Below are 12,617 nucleotides of genomic sequence, written 5' to 3' on the forward strand. Positions count from 1 at the left end.
CAATTTCGTTGTTATTATTTTTATTCTTTTCGCTTAGCTAAATAGGTAAGAGTGTATATGTGTTTTTGTTAGGAAACATAAAAACTTTTTTGGTATCAGCTTTTTTCCGTTTCTATAGTTATAAATATTTTTATATTTAAATTTTTTTAAATATGATTATTTCACAGTTGCTGTGACAGTTACTTTTTTGAGTTAGGTACATTTTGTTTTCAATTTTTATTAAATTTCTTTCCTATTACAATTAGTTTTGATATGGGCCATTTTCATTGTTAAAACAAATGTTTACTTTTGAAGTGTTTGATTTAATATAAATGAAAATATTAAACACACTTTAATATGAAAAATTTACCTTTTTAAATGATTGATTTGCATACTAGATACATACAGACATGTATTATAACGGTTTGGCCTTCATCCAAAATACACAAATAGAGTTTTCAATCACCATTTCAAAATGATTCATAAAAAAATTACACAGTGTGACTCATAAATCTATGCATCTCACTTTAAGAGATTTAATGAGTGTTAAATATGATAATTGAATTAAATAACCTAATACACCAAAAGATAAAAAATTTAATTTTAATAGAACTAGAACAGAACTAGAACAGAATTAGAACAGAACTAGAACAGAACTAGAACAGAACTAAAACAGAACTAGAACAGAACTAGAACAGAACTAGAACAGAACTAAACAGAACAGAACAGAACTAGAACAGAACTAGAACAGAACTAGAACAGAACTAGAACAGAACTAGAACAGAACTAGAACAGAACTAGAACAGAACTAGAACAGAACTAGAACAACTAGAACAGAACTAGAACAGAACAGAACAAACTAGAACAGAACTAGAACAGAACTAGAACAGAACTAGAACAGAACTAGAACAGAACTAGAACAGAACTAGAACAGAACTAGAACAGAACTAGAACAGAACTAGAACAGAACTAGAACAGAACTAGAACAGAAACTAGAACAGAACTAGAACAGAACTAGAACAGAACTAGAACAGAACTAGAACAGAACTAGAACAGAACTAGAACAGAACTAGAACAGAACTAGAACAGAACTAGAACAGAACTAGAACAGAACTAGAACAGAACTAGAACAGAACTAGAACAGAACTAGAACAGAACTAGAACAGAACTAGAACAGAACTAGAACAGAACTAGAACAGAACTAGAACAGAACTAGAACAGAACTAGAACAGAACTAGAACAGAACTAGAACAGAACTAGAACAGAACTAGAACAGAACTAGAACAGAACTAGAACAGAACTAGAACGCAGAACTAGAACAGAACTAGAACAGAACTAGAACAGAACTAGAACAGAACTAGAACAGAACTAGAACAGAACTAGAACAGAACTAGAACAGAACTAGAACAGAACTAGAACAGGAACTAGAACAGAACTAGAACAGAACTAGAACAGAACTAGAACAGAACTAGAACAGAACTAGAACAGAACTAGAACAGAACTAGAACAGAACTAGAACAGAACTAGACAGAACTAGAACAGAACTAGAACAGAACTAGAACAGAACTAGAACAGAACTAGAACAGAACTAGAACAGAACTAGAACAGAACTAGAACAGAACTAGAACAGAACTAGAACAGAACTAGAACAGAACTAGACAGAACTAGAACAGAACTAGAACAGAACTAGAACAGAACTAGAACAGAACTAGAACAGAACAGAACTAGAACAGAACTAGAACAGAACTAGAACAGAACTAGAACAGAACTAGAACAGAACTAGAAACAGAACTAGAACAGAACTAGAACAGAACTAGAACAGAACTAGAACAGAACTAGAACAGAACTAGAACAGACTAGAACAGAACTAGAACAGAACTAGAACAGAACTAGAACAGAACTAGAACAGAACTAGAACAGAACTAGAACAGAACTAGAACAGAACTAGAACAGAACTAGAACAGAACTAGAACAGAACTAGAACAGAACTAGAACAGAACTAGAACAGAACTAGAGCAGAACTAGAACTAAAAAAGAACTAGAACCTGTACTAATTGGACTGATATTGGAATTTTTTAAATTTCCTTAATTAAAAACGAATGTTCCGGGAATTTTTTTTAGTTTAGTTAATTTCCTCTCTAATATCCTGTTTCTAGGAAATCTGATTATGAAATCAGTATTTTCAACTTTCTTATAATAGTTTCTTTTACTTTGAAACATTTTAAAATTTCGTTCCCTGTTAACATGAAGTTTTTATAGATAAAAATGTGTAAACATTTCGATCTGCTTTTACTTATGTAAATGGTGAAAAAATGTAGGAAATTACTTATTTCAATTCCTTTTATCTAACAACATCTCACTCACACCTCATTTATATACAAATACTTGTAGATATAAATACACACAGTTAGAATTGTGGTAAATAATTTAATCAACAACAAAATATATATTAAAAAGGAATAAATCATAAATCCTTACTATATAATCTTAAATAAACAAAATATGATACTTTAACCTAAAGATATTTTAACACAGTGATCGGTTCTAATTTTAAATATAATGTCTGCATCGAGTTCTCTTTCTGCCCATCATTGTATTAACCTAGAGCCACTTTAACCTAAGGAATTACTTTAACTAGAATTGCGTATGAAATATGTATTCCTTGAAAGCATATGAGAGTTTTATAGCTATCTATGTTGTTTTGTTTTTGTACTCATTTTACACAATTTAAATAAATCCTTAACATACAAAATTTTGCTTCGAGAAATCTAAAACACTTGAACATTTGAAACAAACAAAGAAACACTAGGAATTGATTTATGTTTCTTTGCAAATATCATTATTATCACAAAATAACAAAGAAACATTCTTTGATTTCCTGGAGGATTTCACAAAGTGCGCGAATAAATTGCGTTCAAGTGTTTGGTATCATTTTAAATGTTTTTCTTTTCCTACAATTTAATCATATACATTTTTTTTCTTAATTTAACTTTATTTTCGACTTATTGAGTTTTGTGTATCAAATCAATTTAAATTTGTTATATTTAGTTGTTTATATTTTGCAGGAGAGTAGGACTTTTAAAAGTGATTTGAAAATATTAATCACAACTTTATTTATTTGTGTATCGTTTTTTTTATAAGATACTTAAAATCTAGTGTAGATCCCTAAACAACACCGTAAGTGTAAAAATAGTGGAAATCTGTGATCCTCATATTTACAGCTAGTGTACCCTGGTGCTTCGCTACCCAATGAAAATTAAGTATAAAATGTTTATTACTTTTATAGTTAAATACTAAAGTACCAAAAATCTCCATCTTAAAAATTCTCGTTTTATAAGAACCTTGTGTCATTTGTTTCTGATCCCCACTATACAAACTTTAAAACGTATGGTACTTTTTCATTTAAAGAATGAGAATGTACCAAAGAGTCTCCTATTGCGGATTCTTATTCAGTCAGGTCTCTGCATGTTCAATATTATAGTACCATTTGAAGGACAAAAAAGTACCAAAGCAGTTCTCTATTAAAGCAGCGTTTGTTCAATAACTCAGGCCAAGGATAAAAAACTTTTTAAATAATTTTTACTAATTCTAGTATTATTTTGTGTGTTAATTCGGAATATGGAAATAAAAAAGGCGTACCATCTAAAATTTTTCCACATTTTCATCTTTTAGTCCTTTTGACTGTATACTTGTGTCCCAAATATAAAATTCTGTAGTTTTGCAGATGTTTTTCTGCCTCTAGACTTATACTTAAAGTTATAAAAAAGCATTCTGGAAAAATTTCGGACGATAGGACTATGTTAACTAGTGGCGTCATGGCTCTGAAGTGGTAAATGGTTTTTGAAACAAAATTTACCACTTAATTTATATTTTTGAATTTTAACTGTAAATACTTGAAATGCTTTCGAAGCCTTATATAAAGACTTTGATCCAATATGGCCCGATGACGAATTTTATCGTTATACTGGTATTTTTCAACCAGTTATGGCCGTAGAATCTATTATGGACCGATCCTCTTTATATTTTGCAGAGAAATTTTAGTTTCTACAAAATATGTTTATGTCAATTTCGATACACTGGAATTTTAAGCAAATTATGAACTTTAAAGTAATTTTCGGAGACGAACCTTATATGGGGGGTAGGTTCAATTATGGACCGATCTCCATAAAATTTGGCAGATTTAGTTCCCCGAAAACTTGTTTAAGTCGAATTTCGTTGCTTTACTATAATTTTAAAATTTGGCAGAGTGATTTTAGTTCCTCTAAAACTAGAACTGAACTAGAAGTGAACTAGAACTGAACTAGAACTGAACTAGAACTGAACTAGAACTGAACTAGAACTGAACTAGAACTGAACTAGAACTGAACTAGAACTGAACTAGAACTGAACTAGAACTGAACTAGAACTGAACTAGAACTGAACTAGAACTGAACTAGAACTGAACTAGAACTGAACTAGAACTGAACTAGAACTGAACTAGAACTGAACTAGAACTGAACTAGAACTGAACTAGAACTGAACTAGAACTGAACTGAACTGAACTGAACTAGAACTGAACTAGAACTGAACTAGAACTGAACTAGAACTGCACTAGAACTGAACTAGAACTGAACTAGAACTGAACTAGAACTGAACTAGAACTGAACTAGAACTAGAACTAGAACTGAACTAGAACTGAACTAGAACTGAACAGAACTGAACTAGACTGAACTAGAACTGAACTAGAACTGAACTAGAACTGAAACTAGAACTGAACTAGAACTGAACTAGAACTGAACTAGAACTGAACTAGAACTGAACTAGAACTGAACTAGAACTGAACTAGAACTAGAACTGAACTAGAACTGAACTAGAACTAGAACTGAACTAGAACTGAACTAGAACTGAACTAGAACTGAACTAGAACTGAACTAGAACTGAACTAGAACTGAACTAGAACTGAACTAGAACTAGAACTGAACTAGAACTGAACTAGAACTGAACTAGAACTGAACTAGAGCTGAACTAGAACTGAACTAGAACTGAACTAGAACTGAACTAGAACTGAACTAGAACTGAACTAGAACTGAACTAGAACTGAACTAGAACTGAACTTGAACTGAACCAACATTGAGCTAGAACTGAACTACAACTGAACTAGAACTACAACCACATAATCTGGTACGAAGTTGGTACGAAGTTGGTTGAGGTTCCTTTGGGTATTCACGTAGTGGCTGTGGTTTAAACCAAATTCGCGGAAAGAGTAAGTGGGGGTTAAAAGACTGATGCATGATAATAGTCAATATTTCGGGATAAGTTCGGTGCTGTTGCCGAGAACAACAAATCCCCCACAGAGGAGTGACTGTGGGACTAAGCGTTGGAAATGAGTTGGTGTTAATTGTATATGGTACGAGATGAATGTGGGGTATGCGGGTTTCACCCACCCGTTTACCTAGAATAAGTGTGTCGTATGTTTTCCTCTTATGAGTGTGTGTATAAATGGGAAGTGTGCTGGGTTAAATGATGATGTATGAAAGGTATCATATACAAATGATACCATTGAATTCTCCTTCCTTGTCCAGATATGTTCAGAATAAACTCTGTTCATTTCAGAATTACCACAGTGAGTCACTGTGATAAAAACAAATTCTTGGGTTATTTGATGGATTCCTACTTCGGTCTAACGGTTACGCCTCTAGGTGCTGTTGCCGACTCAGCAGATGCCATCCCATCTCCGTGGTTGTAAACGGAAGTGATGTATTACATCTCGAAAGCTATGCAACTGGGTCAAAGATTAGATAGCTCAAGTACTTGAACAAAGTGTGCGTATATTGGACCGGCATCCATATACGTACACCTACGTGTAACAAACACAATGGGGCAGTGGTGAGTTGTCACAAGGCTTACCCAGTGGTTGAAAAAGACCACCGTGAGATAGGCCAACACGGCAGGTTACGTGAGCACTTCGACATACACTTCTCACGAAGGTGAAGGGTATAACAAGAACTCAACTGATGCTAAACTAGAACTAGAACTCAACTATAACTGAACTAAAACTGAAATCAACTATAACTAGAACGTAATTAGAACTGAACTTATTTCATAAAAAATTTTCTTTTTATGAAAACATAAAGGTAATCTTTTATGGTAAACTAGAGAGATAGGACAAAAATCAGGATTACACCAAAATTATGTAGGTTGTTCGAATGAAAACATAAAAGTGGAATTTTGTTTGGTAAGAATTAGATGTTTAACAAATACTTGCTTTCGCTTTACTAATCTTGAAAAAAGATTAGTGGATTTATTAAGTTATTATATATTAATATATACACTAAATAATAAATAATAATAATAAATTTATCTGAATGTATGTCTGCACTTATGTACTTTGGTTTATCCTTGTAATTTCTTTACAACACATTTCATATACATACATACATAAATAAATATCCATCATATTCTGCATAAATGTTAATGTATGTATATTCATATGAATGTCTAGGAAAATTATTCATAAACATGAAATGTAATCTATGTAAGTATTAATGTAAATAAATGGTAGTGTTTCATTACATGGTATACTGTGATATTACAATTTGATTACATTATCATTATGAAAATACCATTTACTCGGTTCTCTTTGTCTTTACATATACGAAAGAAAATAACCATCAAAAATAAAAACATTCATTCATTCAATCACTCACTAAAAACTGCCAGAATGAACAAGAGAGACACATGTTAAAGGAGTTATAAACCTTGACTCCTTCACCTTTAATAGCAATTTTTTGTGTTTTTTGAACCAAAAATACAGCAACAAAATTACAATAAACGAAAAAAATGAAACAATAAAAACCTTAAATAAAACTCATATTTTATTGACTTTATTGCCTTAAATGTTTCGATTTTTAAGGGCATATGGGGGGAGGAGGGTGAAGAGGAGAGGGCGCCAAAAGTTAAAAGGGAATTAAGTAGAAAAACACTCACACATTTAATACACAGACATGTATAGGAGTTTTCTCTTTTAAGTGTTTTCGTATTTTGTAGGAGTATATAATAATATTATTTTTAGAGAATTTAAGTTATCGTCTGCTATGGAAATGAAAAAAGGAAACAAAAACATAAAAGCAAACGGAAATAAACATTTTTGAAATTCTGTTTTTTATTTTCATTGGTAAAACATGTTTGCTAAGTTACCAAAATGTTACGTATTACTTATGTAAGTATATTGTAGGGGGAAAAATCAATTTATTATTTTGTTTAGCTACTTACAAAGGTAAGCGTGTTATTTTTGTTTTTAAGTTCATTATATTTTTTCTATTTTAAAAATCTTTCTAAAAACTAAGTATTTACTTGTTAAGACACATTAATTAATGTTTTTTTTAATTTTTTAGTTAGTTAGTTAGTTTAGTTAGTTAGTTAGTTAGTTAGTTAGTTAGTTAGTTAGTTAGTTAGTTAGTTAGTTAGTTAGTTAGTTAGTTCGTTAGTTAGTTAGTTAGTTAGTATAGTTAGTTAGTTAGTTAGTAGTTAGTAGTTAGTTAGTTAGTTAGTTAGTTAGTTAGTTAGTTAGTAGTTAGTTAGTTAGTTAGTTAGTAGTAGTAGTTAGTAGTAGTTAGTAGTAGTTAGTTAGTTAGTTAGTTAGTTAGTTAGTTAGTTAGTTAGTTAGTTAGTAGTTAGTTAGTTAGTTAGTTAGTTAGTTAGTTAGTTTAGTTAGTTAGTAGTTAGTTAGTTAGTTAGTGTTAGTTAGTTAGTTAGTTAGTGTTAGTTAGTTAGTAGTTAGTTAGTTAGTTAGTTAGTTAGTTAGTTAGTTAGTTAGTTAGTTAGTTAGTTAGTTAGTTAGTTAGTAGTTAGTTAGTTAGTTAGTAGTTAGTTAGTTAGTTAGTTAGTTAGTTAGTTAGTTAGTTAGTTAGTTAGTTAGTTAGTTAGTTAGTAGTTAGTTAGTTAGTTAGTTAGTAGTTAGTTAGTTAGTTAGTTAGTTAGTTAGTTAGTTAGTTAGTTAGTTAGTTAGTTAGTTAGTTAGTTAGTTAGTTAGTTAGTAGTTAGTTAGTTAGTTAGTAGTTAGTTAGTTAGTTAGTTAGTTAGTTAGTTAGTTAGTTAGTTAGTTAGTTAGTTAGTTAGTTAGTTAGTTAGTTAGTTAGTTAGTTAGTTAGTTAGTTAGTTAGTTAGTTAGTTAGTTAGTTAGTTAGTTAGTTAGTTAGTTAGTTAGTAGTTAGTTAGTTAGTTAGTTAGTTAGTTAGTTAGTTAGTTAGTTAGTTAGTTAGTTAGTTAGTTAGTTAGTTAGTTAGTTAGTTAGTTAGTTAGTTAGTTAGTTAGTTAGTTAGTTAGTTAGTTAGTTAGTTAGTTAGTTAGTTAGTAGTTAGTTAGTTAGTTAGTTAGTTAGTTAGTTAGTTAGTTAGTTAGTTAGTTAGTTAGTTAGTTAGTTAGTTAGTTAGTTAGTTAGTTAGTTAGTTAGTTAGTTAGTTAGTTAGTTAGTTAGTAGTTAGTTAGTTAGTTAGTTAGTTAGTTAGTTAGTTAGTTAGTTAGTTAGTTAGTTAGTTAGTTAGTTAGTAGTTAGTTAGTTAGTTAGTTAGTTAGTTAGTTAGTTAGTTAGTTAGTTAGTTAGTTAGTTAGTTAGTTAGTAGTTAGTTAGTTAGTTAGTTAGTTAGTTAGTAGTTAGTAGTTAGTTAGTTAGTTAGTTAGTTAGTTAGTTAGTTAGTTAGTTAGTTAGTTAGTTAGTTAGTTAGTTAGTTAGTTAGTTAGTTAGTTAGTTAGTTAGTTAGTTAGTTAGTTAGTTAGTTAGTTAGTTAGTAGTTAGTTAGTTAGTTAGTTAGTTAGTTAGTTAGTTAGTTAGTTAGTTAGTTAGTTAGTTAGTAGTTAGTTAGTTAGTAGTTAGTTAGTTAGTTAGTTAGTTAGTTAGTTAGTTAGTTAGTTAGTTAGTTAGTTAGTTAGTTAGTTAGTTAGTTAGTAGTTAGTTAGTTAGTTAGTTAGTTAGTTAGTTAGTTAGTTAGTTAGTTAGTTAGTTAGTAGTTAGTTAGTTAGTTAGTTAGTTAGTTAGTTAGTTAGTTAGTTAGTTAGTTAGTTAGTTAGTTAGTTAGTTAGTTAGTTAGTTAGTTAGTTAGTAGTTAGTTAGTTAGTTAGTTAGTTAGTAGTTAGTTAGTTAGTTAGTTAGTTAGTTAGTTAGTTAGTTAGTTAGTTAGTAGTTAGTTAGTTAGTTAGTTAGTAGTTAGTTAGTTAGTTAGTTAGTTAGTTAGTTAGTTAGTTAGTTAGTTAGTTAGTTAGTTAGTTAGTTAGTATTAGTTAGTTAGTTAGTTAGTTAGTTAGTTAGTTAGTTAGTTAGTTAGTTAGTTAGTTAGTTGTTAGTTAGTTAGTTTAGTTAGTTAGTTAGTAGTTAGTTAGTTAGTAGTAGTTATAGTAGTTAGTTAGTTCGTTAGTTAGTTAGTTAGTAGTTAGTTAGTTAGTTAGTTAGTTAGTTAGTTAGTTAGTTAGTAGTTAGTTAGTAGTTAGTTAGTTAGGTAGTTAGTTCGTAGTTAGTTAGTTAGTAGTAGTTAGTTAGTTAGTTAGTTAGTTAGTTAGTTAGTTAGTTAGGTTAGTTAGTTAGTAGTTAGGTTAGTTAGTTAGTTAGTTAGTTAGTTAGTTAGTTTTAGTTAGTTAGTTAGTTAGTTAGTTAGTTAGTTAGTTTAGTTAGTTAGTAGTTAGTTAGTTAGTTAGTTAGTTCGTTAGTAGTAGTAGTTACACTAGACTATAGTCCAAACTATACTACATACATCCAAATACTTCTTAATATCTTTGCTTTAAATGCTTTTACATAAAATTTAAACTTATTTGTTGTTTTAACTATTCTAAGTGAATACAAAAGATTATAATAAACAAATTACTTTACGTGATAAATATATTTCAATACGTATTTGCTCTGAACATTTTCATATGTTCAATAAGTAGTGATCCTTGGCACACTTTTCCATTGCTCTTGAAAAGCCCCCTCTTTTAACGACTAGAAACAAATGTAAACAGTACAAAAACTACAAAGAGAAATATTGTTAAAAGTGGCGTCTACCTTAACATGCAAAACGAAGCTTAAAAAAAATCCTTTCACGTACTCTTAGCGAATATGTGGATGTGCTCAAGTGCCCTGTAGTTCTAAGCATGAGAAGTAAACATTTTTCAAAATTAATGGGAATTGGATTTTGTTTCTCTTGTTAGAAATTACATTGAGCTTTAATACACAGAAAAAATTATCGGTAGTTTATTTTCAATTAATATGTTTTCCTCTTTCTTTAACTTTTATTTGAACAATATTTTTAATTGTCATAATTATCTCATTGTTTTGATCCTAAGTATACAATTTTGATTAAATTTTTAATTGAATCAATTAATTTTTTAATTGGCTGAAAAAGTTTTTCCAGTCTTCTTTTTTATTTTGGTTTTTTGTTTTGATATTTTATTTTAATAATTTCTTTATTTATAATGAAAAGAATATTTAAAATTCTTAAATAGTCAATAATATTTTAGGCATAAGAAGTTGAAGTTTCGTAAATATTTTAAAATTTATAAATCACTATATTTGTTCAAATGTGACAACAAAGAGATATTTTTGAGAGAGCTGAACGTATTGTTAAAGGTAAAGTAATCCTTTAACGATGTAAGCATTCAATTAATGCTTTGATTGTTAGTAAATTTTTAATCAAACTGTTTAATTCATTTAATTAATAAACTAATTAAAATTTAAGTTTTATTTTGTTAAATATTTAATTTATCCAATTAATGAATTAACTAATTTTAAATTTTGATTTTAATTTCTGATGTTAATTATTTTGATTATTTCTTTAAGTGAAAAAAAATATTTTTTTACAAATTTCATAATTGATATCATCATTTTGTTGATATTTGCAAAACTTGCTTGATACAATTAATTTGATAATTAAAACACATTTTCAGTTTTTTCTGTGTACTAAAATGCCTTCGAAATAGTTGTTTGGATAACTAGTGATACTAGTTTTTAGTATTTTGAACTGCAGGGCAGGTGATTGCAGAAGTCTTTGCGTTATATTTGTTATCTGTATACAACCTTTCATTTTGTATATCCAAATGGTTTTTTCTTAAAAAATATTTTAAAACATGATTTCTGTAAACAAAATTTTATATCACGCAAAGTTTTTAAGCTTTTTGTGAACCGATATTAAAGATATAGTGTTTAATAAATCTTCTTGAAAGTTTTGTCAGTCCGTCCTAATTTCTCCAAACATTTTCAGTTGTTGTGAAAAACACACTGAGCGATAAGTCCATAATCAACGCCTTCTCTTTCTGCAATGTATTTAGTTTTTTTTTTTATTTTTTCACAATGTTATTTTGCTAAATATTTTCTCTAATATTCGTACATGTTAACTTAAATGTATTAGTAATTTAAGTCATGTTTTTCTGTATAAAACAAAAATTAAAAACAATTTTTTCCATTGTTTTGCACCGGAATTGTGTATGGTATGGAAACTCCCCCTCTTGAAAAATATCAAAGAGGCAGAACCATATAATAGAGTATTAGAGTCAAGACCAACAAACTGTATATTGAGCAGAGGATACAATTTATTGTTTGTTTAGTTTAAAGGTCATGGTTCTCGGCTTTAACGTGATGGTATAGTATTACAACAACAACAAAAACCAAAATAACAACATTTTATTTTAAAAAATAAGTTAAATTTTGTTGGTAAATACTTCAGTAGTAGTTGTTGTTAGAGGACTCTACAGAAAGTTAAATTTTCGCTGTAATAAACAAAAGAATACATTTTCAAACAACTTTTTTAAATATATGAAAAATTGTATAAAGAAAAAGTTCCTAAAATAAAACGGACTACGTCCTACTCTGTAGTCTATATTATAGATATTATAGACTAGACTATAGTCAATAATCTAGAGTAGATTGTTGTCAAAAATATAGAATAGACTGTAGATAGGATAATAGCCCAGACCGAACTATATTACAAACCATTGACTAGACTATAGTTCAAACTTTAGACATTACTAAATTCCGAACTATAGACAACAACTTTGGACTATAGTCCAGACTTATGACTATAATCTAGACTATTAACAAGATGGACCAAATTGAACTCTAGCCGAGAAATAACGTGAACCAAATTAGACCCTAGCACTTTACTTTGACGATATTACTGGGTTAATATGTGGATGAAATACGACATAGGAAATATCTATTATTAGAACCAAAATATGAACCAAATAATGATATGGACGAGAATAGAGTCCCAACTGTAGTCCAGTCTATTGACTATACTATAGCTTATAGTCCATACAATAGGCAACAAGCCAGATTAAATTCCAGATTATAGTCGAGACTATATCAGACTACAGACTTAGGTATATTCCAAGCTATTGACTGTAGTTTAAATTATAGATTAAACTTCATCTCAGTATGTAGATAAGACTATTATTCAGATTATGGTTCAGACTATATATATAATATATTCTATAGTTCACACTGCACACAATAAACTGGATTAAACTATAGACTAGACCATTGTCAACTAATCCAGACTATTGACGTATCCGCATTGGAAACTATAGACTGGACTATAGTTCAGACAATAGACAAAACTACAGTCCCAGACGGGCCTATGATCCAGACTATAGTCCCGCCTTTAGAATACACTACCATCCAGACTATGGTACAT

The sequence above is a fragment of the Lucilia sericata genome, unplaced genomic scaffold (assembly GCF_015586225.1).
Source record: "Lucilia sericata isolate MDLA Ls3-8-SP2 unplaced genomic scaffold, ASM1558622v1 Contig000529F_arrow, whole genome shotgun sequence".
Classification (NCBI taxonomy): domain Eukaryota; kingdom Metazoa; phylum Arthropoda; class Insecta; order Diptera; family Calliphoridae; genus Lucilia; species Lucilia sericata.